Consider the following 15,856-nt stretch of genomic DNA (forward strand, 5'->3'; position numbering starts at 1 on the left):
TGTATTTTAATATTATGCATTAAATGTATGTTTTTAGTGTTCTTTAGCTTGTTTTATGTGGGGGTGGGGGGGGGAATCTTTTCCTCATCTCTTACCTCGACCTCCAACCGTGGGTGCTTGTGGACATAACATCACAGAGCTTGCGTTCTCTGGTGAGAGGGAGCTTCAATCGCCCTGACCATGGGAGAATAAAGGGGAAGAAGCTTGGACTTTTTTGCCTTCCATCATGGTGAAGAATGTGGGGAATCTGCTGTGGTGGATGTTTATGTTAACTTTTATGTAGTTGTGTGTCTTGTTGCATTTTTTTCGTATGGCTGTATGGTAATTCACATATCACTGTACCTTAATTGACAATAAAAGACATTTGAAACATTTGAAACCTTTACTATAGGAAGAATGTGAATGCACTGGAGATGTTGTCGAGGAGATTCATTAGGACGTTCTCCATTTAGGAACATTTCAGGTATAAGGAGAGACTGGAGAAGATGGGTTTGTGTCCCCTTGAGTAGAGGAGGCCTTGACTGTTATATGCAAAATTAGGAGCATAGACAGGGTAGATAATGGTGGCAACAAAAACCAGAGGACATAGGTCTAAGGTGAGGAACAAGGGGACATGAGGAAAATCTCTTTCAGCCAGAAGTGGTTACATTTTGAAAAGCTCTTCCTGAGAATGTGGCAGAGGCAGATATGCCCACAACATTGAAAAATTATTCTGTTGAACACTTGAATCATCAAGGCATAGAAAGTTGCAGACCAAGTGCTGGTAAATGGGATTAATATAGATGGGAACAATAGTTGTCATAGATATGCCACAGCATAGACATGTTGAGTTGAGGTGCCTGTTTCCGTGGTGACTCTGACCAGAAATTGTTATGATGATTTTAAGTCTGAATCACACAGAACAAGTTCACCTGTATGGTTCCTGAGACCAGCTGCCTACATGGCTCATGGCCACTCTCATTGCTGAGAAGTCTTGTCAGCTCTTAAAGAACGCTCACCATGGTAGACTCAGCACAGGAACATAAAACGCTACCATGGAATTGAAGGAAAGCTGATGTTCGGGTAACGGGTGCATTTGGGAAGGGTAGAGGGTCATGACACTTTCCTACATGAATGAGCATCCACCATGAGATGGAGTGGTTCGGTCACCCTGGCTGTGATTGATCCCAAGCCATTCTGATCTTTGTGATAACCAATGGACCAGGGATCACAGCAGCGTTTTCATTGAGATATGTAACACAGAGGGGCTGCACTCATCGGTAGTGGTGCTTGTGGACACAAGAGGCATTCAGGAAAAGGCCGAGTACGTGGGCTGGCATGTTTTACTGCTCCTCATAGTAGTTTTCACCTTGAGCAGCCAATGTCAATTGGTAAAAGTGGAAATGGTCCTGTACACTAAATCATATCAGTAGACATGAGTCTGATGACATGCAAATATCAAATGTTCTCAGATGACTAATGCCCTGGCGTGCTCTGCTAACTTTGTGATAGTCATCAGCCAACCCAGAAGTGATTGCCAGTGTAATCTTACATCATAAAGCATCTTTGAAGGACACATTAGCAAGTGAGTCAACTTTCCAGGCAATTGAGAATCCTTAATCTTATCAAAAAGAGTAATTGTGTTAGCTAAATAAGCCCTCTGGTCAAGAGAACTGAAGAGATATGGTATTTGCGCCATGCAAATACCACATACACCATGAAAAACATCCTATCAGGACGCACGTACAGGAAGGAACTGCAGATGCTGGTTCATACCAAAGAGAGACACAAAATACTGGAGTAATTCAGTGGGTCAGGCAGCATCACAGGAGAAAATGAATAGGTGATGTTTCGGGTTGCAACCCTTCTTCAGACTGAAAGAACTTCCTTGCAGTTCTTGAAAGTTCTCAGTCTGAAGAAGGTTTCCGACTTGAAACATCGCCTATTCCTTTTCTCCAGAGATGCTACCTGACCCACTGAGTTACTCCAGCATTTTGTGTCTATGAAGGGATATGGTGTCTCCCTATGGAACGAAAAGGCAGTTCCCTGGCTTGTGCATGAAATGTAGTCTTACTGACGGTGAATATTCAGATCTAAAGCCCGTCAGCTTTTTTTAAGCAAAAGCTGTGATGTAAGGATGAGGGTGGAGAAGAAGGTGCGGAAAATATCCCATAAGATCAAGGAAAATGTTAACCATCGAGGATTTAGCATTTCAAATTAGGGGTGAAATAAAAAGTGGGTAACTCAGGCAATCCTTTTGCAGTATGATGGTTTCCGACACGCATTATGGACCGTCAGTAGGGGTGATATAGCAAAAAACTATAACAGTTTTCGAACGGGAATGAGACAGGTTTCCGACAGAAAATCCAAATTAGGATGTTCCATTCAGAAATAAAGCTAAGGACTCTTGTCAAAGGTCATGTGATCTGCTCCCCGCTGAAAACGATAGGTTATTGAGTTCAGTATTTGGAATGAAAACTGTCCCTGGCACGATACAGCATTATATTTTGCTCAGCCAATAAGACTAGCAGAGTCCCGTTGCTATAGTCACAAATGACAAATTTGGTATTCATTAAAGGGTAAAAAAAGAAAAGGAGACAAGTTCAACATTTCTGAATGAAGCAGCCAACGAGCTATTGGGATCAGCGCTTGGTGCGTATATGAGCAGACAAATTAATAATAGAATTGGTGAACCCAGCTAATCTTTTCCCACTATACGGGACAAAATGTAGTGCTGTGAGTGGCTACAGGAGAGTCGGGGCCTACAACATGTACATTATTAAACATTCACAAAGTGTAATCTGTGTGCTTTCATATGTGTTATAGTGACCCTCCTGTCATTCTGCTCCCACAGGTCACCCTTGAACAATGTGGGAGCGTGAGAAGTTGCTGGTGGGCACCATTGCTTCTGAAACCCCTGCACCCCTGGGAAGAATGTGGACTTGACTTTACTCAGCTTGCAACCCTCACTGTAGTTGCCCCCCCAGAGGTGGGAGAGTCTACGACTGCAAAACAATATCTGTTTCTGTGGTGATTATGCCGGTTATGTGGACAGTGGGCAAAATGAGGCTTTGGAAGACTCCCTTGGGCATCAGCAGCACTTCTCAGTTTGCAGGCATTTAAATTCCACAGCCAGTGTATTCCCCCATTTACTAGCAGATGGACCCGAGCGGGTAAGTGATTGGATGGACACATCTTGATGCTCGCCATTACCCGTGGATTACTTCTCATTGTCTTTGGAGTGCAGGCATTTTACTTGCTCAGCATGAGAGGCGGAAGCAAAGCAGAGACTCTGTAGCCATGCATTGGGCACTTCATAGGAAAGGCAACAGACATTATGCAGATGCCTCTGCCACCTCTCGCCTCTATGCTGTTGCCTGAGGATGAAATGTGTGTACATCTCTCGAAACAGGGACGTTTCTATCAATGACAAAACGTTTGGTATGTTGGGATCGGTAGATTTGACTACTGTAGCGCCATCAGTCTTCTCCATATCAACGGCCTCTTTGTTTGCAGTATAATGGAGCATACAGCATACATCACTCTTTTGGGCACCTTGCCTAGGCTGTGCTCCAAGCATTCCAACATCACAGTAACTAGGCAACAATATCCCTGCTTCAGTGCTCCAAAATATTCTTCACATTGGATGGGGTGGTGCTTTGTTGAGGTAGCTGAGAGGTCCATTTGTTCTGCCAACATCTGGGGTCGAGGTGGGTAGGTGAGTGGTGGAATCTGAAAGATTATGGAGAGAATATAATAAAAATTGATAAAGGATTAGTTTCAATAGCTGGTGGTTGTTGACAACGATTGGGCTGAAGGGCCTGTTTTGTACAATACAATACAATACAATACAATACAATTCAATTTATTGTCATTTGGACCCCTTGAGGTCCAAACGAAATGACGTTTCTGCAGCCATACATTACAAACAAATAGACCCAAGACACAACATAATTTACATAAACATCCATCACATTGCTGTGATAGAAGGCCAAAAAAACTTCTCTCTCCACTGCACTCTCCCCCCCGATGTCAGAGTCGAAGTCAAAGCCCCCGGCGGGCGATGGCGAATTGTCCCGCGGCCATTAAAGCCACGCCGGGTGATGCAAGGTCGCACACCGGGTCTTGGTGTTAGAGCCCCCGGCGTGCGCTCGCAGTCCCGCGGCCATTCCAAGCCGCGCGGGGCGGTGCTGTAAGGCCCCGCTCCAGGAGCTCTTCAACCCCGCAACTCGGGTGGGAGAAGTCGCCGTTGCGGAAGCCCCGAAAAGCGGTCTCCCTCCAGGGACCCGCGGGCTCCCTCCCTCCAGACCCGCAGTTGCAGCCACCGAAGCTCCGGAGGTCGGGCCGCTGCAGCGTCCACCACAGCTCCACCCGCTCTGGACTCGGCCAGCTCCGCGACGGTGAGGTGAGTAGTCGGCACCACAGACCCGGTCTTCCTGTTGGAGGCCGCTCCTCGTTGCGGCCCCAACAGGAAGTCCATCTTGGACTATCTATGGCTTTATCAATCTACCCATTCATATGATATGTTTGAATGACATGGTATATGTTATGGTCATCTTCTGATGTACATGGTATTAACTAAAGGACATTGAAGTTGACTACATATTAGTTGCACATTGTCTGTGTGTTTACATTTCTACAGACTGCATGGTTCAATGCAATGTTAATGTCATTGTTGATGCCTGTACAAAAGAAAGACTGTTGGTGCTTCTGTATCCATTGCAGCTTAGGCGGCTTAACAGAAACACTATAACACTTATGATACAATAGTTCTCCAAGACGGACTTCATTCCTCCTCCTGTGTTAGACTGAAAGAATCCCGAAGCATCAGGATTCCTAATTCCAGGATTCCATCAGGATTCCTAGGCTGGCACAGTGGGTCAGTGGTTGAGTTGCTGCCTTACAGCGCCACAGACCCAGTTTTGATCTTGACTATGGGTGCTGTGTGCATGGAGTTTACATGTTCTCCCTGTAATCTGCGTGGGTTGTCTCCGGGTGCTCCGGTTTCCTCCCACACTCCAAAGGCTTGTGGGTTAATTGGCTTTGGTAAATTATAAATTGATCCTGGTGTGTGGGATAGTCAAAGTCAATTTCATTCCTCACATGCACCCGAAGGTGCAGTGAAATGAATTTGCCAGCGGTGATACACTTAAAAAGAACACACAATACACAATAGAATTTAACACAAACATCCAGCACAGCATTCTTCACTATGGTGGAAGGCAACAAAGTTCAGTCAGTCCTCCTCCTTTGTTCATCCGTGGTCGGGGCCATGAACCCTCCGTAGTCGCCGCTGCGGACGGCCCAATGTACAGGCCCTCTTGTCGGGATGATCAAACCTCTGACGTCGGGACGGTTAAACACACTCTGTGGCTTGGAGTGCCCGAATCGGCACTTTCCTACCAGTGACCGCGGCTTCAGGATGTTATAGGCTGCAGACTCGGAGAGAGGCAGTTTGGGGCTCTTCTCCGGCGATCCCCGGCAAGGGATCCCAAACTCCGGATGGTAAGTCCATGTCAAGCCTGCAGTTAGAAGCTCCGCAGACCACAGCCCCGTGATGCCAAAGTCACCAGGCCAGCGATCGGAGCACTCCTTTCTGGCGACCCCCAGTAAGGGTTTGCCCGCTCCGCGATGGAATAGTTCACCTGTGCCTGCTACTGAAGCTCCGGGAAAGGCAGCTCCAATCCAAGCTGTTTGGCCGCGAGAGAGGCGACATGGAAAAAGTTGCCTCTCCGTTGAGGAGACAACCGAAAGCGGTTTCCCCCCACCACCCCCCTCACAAAACATACCAAGAGACACCTAAACTAACATTTAGGCATACCAAAAAAAAAGAATGGAAATAACGAACACGCTGCTGGCAGGGCAGCCGACTAGGCAGCGCCCCCACCGACCACGCCCTCCCACCCCCCCCCCCCGCCCCCCCCCCCCCCCCCCTCCTGACAATTTGATAGTGTTAGTGTACGGGGTGATCGCTGGTCAGCACAGACTCAGTGGGCCATAGGGCCTGTTTCCACACTGTATCACTAAAGTCTTAAGTCCAAAGAAAATCAGATTTAATCAAGTTTCATTTAGTGTAGTTTAGTTGAGAGATACCGCGCGGCAACAGGCCCTTCGGCCCACTGGGTCCGCGCTGACCAGCGATCTCCGCATGTTAACACTATCCTACACACACTAGGGTCAATTTACACTTGTACCAAGCCAATTTCCCTACATACCTGTACGTCTTTGGAGCTTGGGAGCAAACCAAAGAACTCGGAGAAAACCTACGCAGGTCACGGGGAGAACGTACAAACTCTGTACAGACAGCAACCATGGTAGGGATCAAACTCACGCTGTAAGGCAGCAACTCTACCGATGCGCCACCGTGCCACCCAGAATAATTGTCTTTGACAAGACTGATATCTAATGCATGACAGAATACTCTCCACCAGCCTGGATGAAAACAGCACCAACAACCCTCAAGAAACTTGGCACCATCCAGAGTGTTTTATTGGCACCTTAATCAACACTCATTCTTTACACTATCAATGTATCTTCTACAAAGCACACCACAGTTACTATCCCAGGCTAATGTGACAGCACCTTCCAAGCCCACAGCCTCGACAATCAAGAAGAGTCAGTGCAGGTGAAGGTGGGGAGCATTACCTCCTGCAGTTTTCTTGCATGTCAACCACCATCCAGACATGGTAATATATTGACAGTCCTTCATCATTGCTGGGACTAAATCCTATAACTCACTACCCAATAGCACTGTGGAAGTACCTTCACCAGAAGTTCAGCAGTGGTTCTAAAGCTGCTCACTATCACCTTTTTAAAGTCAATAATAGATGGACAATGTTGAATTGATTGAAAGTTACAGTAAGGAAACATGCCCTTTAGCCTTGTTGACCGTCAATCACCCGCTCACGCTAGTTCTATGTTATCCCATTTTCTCACCCAATTTGCAGATGCCAATCAACCTACAAACCCACACATCATTGGGGATGTGGCTGGAAACCAGAGCACCCAGAAGAAACCCACAAGGTCAAAGGTACAATGTGCACACAGACATTATCCAAAGTCAGGATTGAACCTTGATCTCTGGCACTGTGAGGCAGCACCTTTATCAGCAGCTCTAATATATGCTGGGGTTTTTTTAAATCAGAAATCCCTTGTTACTGAAAAAATTATTTAAAATATTTAGCCAAAGGATAGCAAATACTGTATACATGCTCCTGCATTCATACCCATGTAGCTGCACCTAAGGTTTTGTCTGCATCTCTATGGGTGCATGATGTTGGAGGCCACTCTTCACTCCTTATTGTCTTTGTCACATTAATTGCAAGCAAATATTGGCAATGTTTCCAATTTTCTTTCCCGTTTCCAGCATTCCAGCTTGACGAGCAAGCAATTGGAGTACTTAGATTATAAGTGATCATAAGATCATAAGTGATAGTAGCATTAGGCCATTTGGCCCATCAAGTCTACTCCATCATTCAATCATGGTTAATCTATCTCTCCCTCCTAACCCCATTCTTCTGCCTTCTCCCCAAAACATCAGACACCCATAGAATCTATCTATCTCTGCCTTAAATATATCCACTGACTACCTACACAGCTTTCTGTGGTGGAATTCCGCAGATTCACCACGCTTTGACTAAAGAAATTCATGCTCATCTCATACCTAAAAGAACGTCCTTTAATTCTGAGGCTATGACCTCTAGTCCTAGACTCTCCCATTAGTGGAAACATTCTCTCCACATCCATTCTATCCAAGCCTTTCACTATTCTGTATGTTTCAATGAGGTCACTCCTCATTCTTCTAAACTCCAGCGAATATAGGCCTAGTGCCACCAAACGCTCATCATACGTTAACCTACACATTCCTAGGATCATTCTTGTAAAATAACTTAAATGGAATTCAATGGAGGATAACCCTGATGTGGTAGTAAATAAGCACTTAACATGTTTGATTTCAGCTACTATTACAAGATTTTAGCTTGTGTTTCAAGATCTGAGCAAATATAGGACTAAGCTTTTCCATGCTTTGCCTACCTGCACAAAAAGTTCATTGTCCTACTGTACATCTCTCACAGCCCACCACTTTCCTGAGTTGAGTCATAGTGTCATGGAGAAATACGATACAGAAATAGACCCCTTGTCACGTTGACCACCATGGCCTTCAATAACCTATTTTTAAACTATTCCTATCTTAGCCTATTCTATTCTCCCCTCTGCTATTTACCTATACACTAGGGGCAATTTACAGTGACCATTTAACCTACTAGTCTACAAATTTGTGGTTTGTGGGAAGAAACCTGTGCACCTGGGGAAACTCAAACAGCGGCAGGGAGAAGATTGGTAGCACTCACACAGGTAGCAGCAGAAGTTGGAATTGAACCTGGGCCACTGGAGCTGTGAGATAGCAGATCTATATGGTGCAACACTGGATTAGCCGTGAGGGAACTGAAACCTTTCTCAAAGAGCTTCGCTGAACACTTACATTCAGTCTGCTTTGGCCTACGTGATCTCACCATTGCCAAGCATTTTAACTCACCCTCACATTCCCATACTGAGCTTTCTGTCCTGAGCCTCCACTGTCAGAGTGAGGCCACATGCAAATTATAGGACAGCACCTCATATCTTGGGCAGCTTACAACCCAGCATATGAGCGTTGATTTCTCTCATTTCAAGTACCTCCTGCATTCCCATCCTTCCCACTCTCCCACCCTCGTCATTTAACTAGTTCTAGGATTTGCATCCTTGTATCCTTTCATTATCACTTCTTCCCCAGTCATGGGCCATTATGGGCTTCACACTTCCTTGGTCATCTTTTGTCGGCCCTGCTTTGTTCTGGCCTTTTCTGACCTCCAGTTCTCTCCCCTCTACCTACAGTCTGAAGAAGAGTCCTGACCCAAAACATCACCCATCCTTTTTCTCCAGAGTTGTTGCCTGACCCATTGTGTTACTCCAGCACATTGTATCCATCTTTGGTATAGAGCAGCATCTGCAGTTCTTTTCTACACACTCAAAGAGCTTATGTCTGGCTGGAAATTGCAAAACCTGGTACAAGCTGCATTTAGGCTGGATGCTCCCAGAAAATTGCCTACATGAAGGTGTCAGTGCACGTTTACGGCGCACTGCTTCTAAGCCTGAAAAGATGGAGAACGACATAAAGTCTATTCTGTTGTAGAAATATTGGTACCCTCCCAATGAAGGGGATTCACAATCAATATCAGTACACTAACACCTGAGTTGCTCACTTTTGATTTCAAATACAGGAGAAATTATCTGCTTTCAGGAATAAGGCACAAGTGAATTTGAGCTCACTCAGCTGAATGGCTGGGAGGTTCACCAAACATGTCAAACAATTACATTTGAAACTGTTGCAGGCAAACAAATTGCCATTTGTAGCATTGCACAGGAACACAGCCACTTGTGTCTATTGTGTAGGAAGGAACTTCAGATGCTGGTTTACACCGAAGACAGACACAAAATGCTGGAGTAACTCAGCAGGTCAGGCAACATTTCTGGAGAGAAAGAATGGGTGATGTTTTAGGTCAAGACCCTTCTTCAAACTCTTTGGGTCGAGCTTTCTTCAGGTCCGAAAAAGGGTCTCGACATGAAACGTCACCTACTCCTTTTCTCCAGAGATGCTGCTTGGCCCGCTGATTTACTCCAGCATTTTGTGTCAACCTGTTGTATCTATTCACTGTCCTGTAAAGGTACTATATTCTGTAATAGTAAGTAACTCTAAGTTAAGGTGCCAATTGAGGGGCACTAAATTGATCCTGAGATTGTTTCACTGTAGATACTCCGGCTGAGGAGTTCCTCAGGTGTTTGGCGCTTTTTCACAAGAGCCAGCTCTCTCATTCAAAGTTCTGTCCACCCTGTATGCTAACATCCATCAAATAAGGCATGCACAATATGGTTGTTTCCTGTGCATGCCTTTGCTTGGACAGCTTACATGGGCAAAGTTCCCACAACAGCACTAAACATTTCGAAGATTACCCGAACAACATTCCAGTACATTAATGGTTTAATGCACGTGTGACATGATCTTAATGGAACATTGGAGGTGCATCGAGCACTCGAGATTGTGCCCAGATAGAAACATAGAAGAGCAACAAATTTAATGTCCCAAGCTGATCCACTGCTGTGGCTTTGACAGGAGAGCAGAAGAATGCCTGTGCAAACAACATTAATGACCAGAAACAGCTGTGTGGTTACTCTGGTTTCCAGCTCCATGCAAATTCAAAGCATTATCATTCAGACAAGCATAATGCCTCGGAGGTAGACACAAGTGCTGGAGAAACCCAGTGGGTGCAGCAGCATCTATGGAGCGAAGGAAATAGGCAACGTTTCGGGCCGAAGCATAATGTCTCATTCTTTACATTCCCTTCTGTCTACCTTTTACAAGTGACATGAATCTGGCAATTAACCTGTGCACTATTATCACCAAAATACTTAATATAATGCAATTGAGCTCCTATGTCTATTATTTATATAAAGATTTAAACTGATTTTTATAGTTTAAATCTTTTTTTTATAAGAAAGCTAATAACTACTAAAATAATGAATGCAGAAATTCGACGCAAACTTTTTAATCATTCATACAATAATATTGCACAGTATAATTTCCAAGCTGAGGTTTTCTCTCAGGTAAGATCTTATTAATGCAACATATCCTGGAGCACCATGATCGCAAAATAAATTTGAATCAGTAATTCATGAATGAATTTTTTATGCTTAATTTAAATATATTTCTGCTGGGCTTTCATGCTATTGCATCACAGGAGAGCTGAAATGGAACGGCACAAGCTGATGTTAAATGTTGCTGCTGCCATTCATCCCACCACCACAGCTCCTTCTCATCATTCCATAGGTAAACCCTTCATTATTTTTTACCTCCCCTGGAATTTAAAAAAAAGCACAATCATCAAAAATATGTTGATGCAATGAATGGTAAGAAAACAGAGCTTTGTTGACCTCACCTCCCGCACACCTTTCTTCTCCCACCCCTCCTCAGACCCCTCTCCCATCTCTCTTCTCCCACCCCTCTCTTCCCCCACCCATCTCCTTTTGGATCACTCTCCTCTCCTACCTCCCACCCCTCTCTTCTCCCACCCCTTTACTCTGCCACCCCTCTCCTCTCATACTCCTCTCTCCCACCCCTCTCCTCCTCTCTCTCCTCTCTCACTCCACTCCCACCCCTTTCCTCTGCCACCCCTCTCCTCTCATACTCCTCTCTCCCACCTCTCTCCCACCCCTCTCCTCCTCTCTCACCTCTGTCACTCCACTCCCACCCCTTTCCTCTCCTACCTCTCCTCTCCTACCCCTCTCCTCTCCCATCCCTCACCTTTCCCACCCCTTCTCCTCTCCCACCCCTATCCTCTCCCACCCTTCTCCCATCCTAATTCTAATCAAGATCAGTCAATACGCGAAGAGAACAACCTCATAAAATCCGCCCTTCTTTGCGATGCTTCAAATGTTACTCAAATGAGGATTTGCCTATCTCTGCCTTTTCCAGCAGAGTGGACGGCAGGAATCTGGCAGTTGCATTGATTGCGAAAGTCAATGGTGTAATATTTACAGATCACCAAATAATGTTAACCATGCTGCTAACAATATTTGTTGGTGGTGGTAATAAAAGTAATCATTGGCCTGGCCATTCAAATATGTTAGTGGGCTGTCTGCACTATTATATCTCAGCTGGCTTGCCTGTTTGATGAGTCCTATTTCTGCCTGAGAAGTATATCTGCTGGTTGCAATTGCAATGCATTTTGGCAGCTGTCAGACTACTCAGTGGGTGGGTCATCCCACTGCTGTGTGGTGTTTGACTACAGGGCAAAGGGAAACATGATGTAGGCCCTTGCTCGGAGCAATATGTTCCCTTCTTGACTCTGGCAAGGAAGCATTGTGTGGGTCACTGGCCAGCTTTACTTGGCTGCAGGAATTCTGCATCTGGACAAAAGACCATAACAGGAAAATCCAGACATTCCACTGAAATGCGAGCGAGAGACATTAAATAAATTACAAAAATGTGCTCACACTTCAACAACAATTTACATAATACGATTTACTTTTATGTTAAAACTAGACCAAGTGCGGACCCGTTGGGTCACCATCCCCTAACTCAATATTCCACCACTCACCCATACATGAGGCAATGTGCAGTAAAAATGGCGATCGCGGCCCAGCAAATCTTCACATCTACCCTGCTTTTCATTAAAAAAAATTATATATGTTAAATATTTATTTTTATCCACATCAACCTGAACGAAACTTGCAACTGCACACAATGGTGAGTAAGATGGGCCTAAAATTGTCGCACTATCATGTAGGGTTTTGCGAAGTTTCGGGAAAAAATATATGTACGAACAAGCAAACAAACAAGATGAGAGTTTGAGTAGTATATAGATAGAAGATAGATAGATAGAAGATAGTTATCCCAAAATTTTGAGTACATGATTGCAATATCTTTCTTGCATGTTTGATTAATTTCCACAAAATCAGTTTGAGATGTTTGTAGTGCTGACAGAAAGGTTGCAATTATGTGAAATATTGGTAAAGGCAGATCTGATTGACTTGGAATTCTTTAAATTCACTTTTGCCTTGATAATGCTGATAAGGCTAACATTTATGTCATTATGAGAAGGTGGGGCTGGGTAGGGGGTTCAAGAATTCAGAAACAGTGATGATGTAGGAACAACAATATAAGGTGTCACTTGGAGGGAAATCTGCAGGAGATGCAGGTGATGATTTAGTTTAGTTTAGTGCAGAGATACATGGAACCACCGAGTCCGCGCCGACCAGCGACCCAGCACATTAACACTATCCCACACACATTAGGGACAATTTACAATTTTGCCAAACCAATTAGTCGACAAACCTGTACGTCTTTGGGGTGTGGGAGGAAACCGGAGATCCCGTAGAAAACCCATGCAGGTCACGGGGAGTATGTATAAACTCCGTACAGACAGCATCCGTAGTCAGGATGGAACCTGGGTCTCTGGCACTGTAAGGCAGTAGCTCTACCGCTGCGCCACCGTGTCTCCCGGCCCTCCTGTTGCACCTTCCGTCCTTGCCCTTCTTGATGGAAGAGGTCAAAGGTTTGAGAGGTGATAATAGTGACTGAGGCAAGTCGTTGCTGTGCATTTATTGGTCATAAATGATGGAGGGAAAGGATCTTTTAGGGAGGTGGATGGGGTCTGAAACTATCCTTGCAGGAACAATAATTGTGTGAAACAATGGAAAAGCCTCACTATTTGTTAAGACTTTTTTTAGGGATTAATTAATGGATGAAAGTAAATATGGTAGATTAACAGTGAATGGCAAACAGGTACTGAACATCCAAACATAAAGTAGACACAAAATGCTGGACAAAACATAAATATTTGGCACAACAGACTGCCTCCCATTTGATAGGCTTGTTGCCATAGGAAAATTGGCTTAAACAATGGTCTGAAAGGTATCCATTGGATTCATGTTGTCAATTTACAGACAACAGGTGGGAATCGTGCATCGTTTATAGAAAAAGGAGGTGCATTCTGATCTACCATTAAATAAGATTGATTCACCTCACCACTTAAGATTGACCTAATTGTGATCAAATAGCAAACCCTCTCCTAGCTCTTCCTCGCCCTCTCTAGAGTAAAAGAACTTAGCCACAGACAAGATGTGGTCAGTTACAACTGGCATGGAGAGAGATCTATCTTCTCAGAGATTTACGATTCATGTATATGCATCAGGTCTGGATCATATTCCTCACCAGTGTCCCTGGCAAACAAATAACCTCAAGCCCAGAATTGTCACAGTAGAACTTTAGTGGTCCAAATTCCGTCGTAAATAGGCAAAAGATTACATTATGCTGACTATGTTGGTTGAATTATGTAACAATAGAAACGTGTATCTTTATGTATGCTTGTGAAAATGTTGTATAACTTGAGCATAAATTTTCTATCTGCAAGTGCATCACAATTCTGGTTAGAATTTGTACAACCAAGAGCCTCGTTCTATGAGCACATCTCATTATTTCTCTTCTACCTATTGGTGCACCCCATTTTAGATCATCTGCTCTTCCATGCTTTCTAGCACTGACTCTACCAGTGTGTCTTCTTGAAATGATACTCATTCGCCAATCTCCATGGTCTTTAAATGTTGTTGCCAATGTGTGCTGACCTACCAAATCCCTTCATTCTTTGATTATCTATATGACTAAAAGTCTCATCTTCACTATTTCCTGTCTGCGCTGTATATTGATTTTAGAAAATAACGCTACCATATATTGCTATGATTTTTAGCCATCTTACTCATAGTCCTCCTCCACTGAGGCAGCCCCAAGGATTTTTCCGATCGATGAAAAATAAAAAAAGTTATGATTGTTTAAAAAATCTTGAGATGTTGATTGGTCCTCTCGCCTGTCAATCAGGACAATCAGATGAAGGTAATACCCCTTCCAGGTGGGGCATGACTATAAAATCCTGGATGCCTAGAAGTGAGTCAGTCAATCTGGAAGATCGCGAGGGAGAGTCCACAACTGTGATTCTAAGCTGTGAATCAACTGAACTGTGAGTCTGCAATGTACTTGCAATAAATGATTTGTTAGCCCTTGATGACAATGCAAAGAGTTGTTTGGTAATTTGGTGGCCTGCACTCTGCTTGAAATGCTATGAAATTGAATTTGGTGGCCTGCACTGCTTGAAATGCTATGAAATTGAATTTGGTGGCCAGTACTCTGCTTGACATGCTATGAAATTGAATTTGGTGGCCTGCACTCTGCTTGAAATGGAGTTTGATGGCCTGCACTGTGCTTCAAATGCTATGAAATTGAATTTGGTGGACTGCACTCTGCTTGAAATGCTATGAAATTGAATTTGGTTGCCTGCACTCTGCTTGAAATGGAATTTCAAGGAATAGCTGTGAGTGACTGATCTGCCAGCCCACCAGCCCTGAGTAACTGAGCTGCCAGCCCACCAGCTCTGAGTGACTGATCTGCCAGCCCACCAGCCCTGAGTAACTGAGCTGCCAGCCTACCAGCCCTGAGTGACTGAGCTGCCAGCCCACCAGCCCTGAGTGAATGAGCTGCCAGCCCACTAGTCCTGAATGACTGAGCTGCCAGCCCACCAGCCTGAGTGACTGAGTTGCCAGCCCACCAGGCCTGAGTGACTGAGCTGCCAGCCCAACAGGCCTGAGTGACTGAGCTGCCAGCCCAAGAATCCATTCGGCCCACAATGTCCTTACTAGCCCTCTGGAAATCAGTCCCTTTGGCCCACAACACCCATACTAGCGCTCCAGAAAGCCCCCCACCCCCCACTGGCCATCAATATTGGAATTGGTGGAGAGGTGGAATATTGCGTTGGGTGACCAGCCCTCCCATGTGAACATGGGACCCAACGGGTCCCACTTAGTCTAGTATTCTATTAAAGTTTTCAGCCAATTTATTTCCAATATGTTTACTACCATGCCCTCTCTTTACACCTGCACTGTGAAAGTAATTCCCTCCGCTTCTCATAGAAACATAGAAAATAGGTGCAGGAGTAGGCCATTCGGCCCTTCGAGCCCGCACTGCCATTCAATATGATCATGGCTGATCATCCAACTCAGTATCCTGTACCTGCCTTCTCTCCATACCCCCTGATTCCTTCAGCCACAAGGGCCACATCTAACTCCCTCTTAAATATAGCCAATGAACTGGCCTCAACTACCCTCTGTGGCAGAGAGTTCCAGAGATTCACCACTCTCTGTGTGAAAAATATTTTTCTCATCTCGGTCCTAAAGGATTTCCCCTTTATCTTTAAACTGTGACCCCCTTGTCCTGGACTTCCCCAACATCGAGAACAATCTTCCTGCATCTAGCAGTTCCAACCACTTAAGAATTTTGTAAGTTTCTATAAGA

This window comes from Amblyraja radiata, chromosome 1, assembly GCF_010909765.2.
Source record: "Amblyraja radiata isolate CabotCenter1 chromosome 1, sAmbRad1.1.pri, whole genome shotgun sequence".
Taxonomy (NCBI): domain Eukaryota; kingdom Metazoa; phylum Chordata; class Chondrichthyes; order Rajiformes; family Rajidae; genus Amblyraja; species Amblyraja radiata.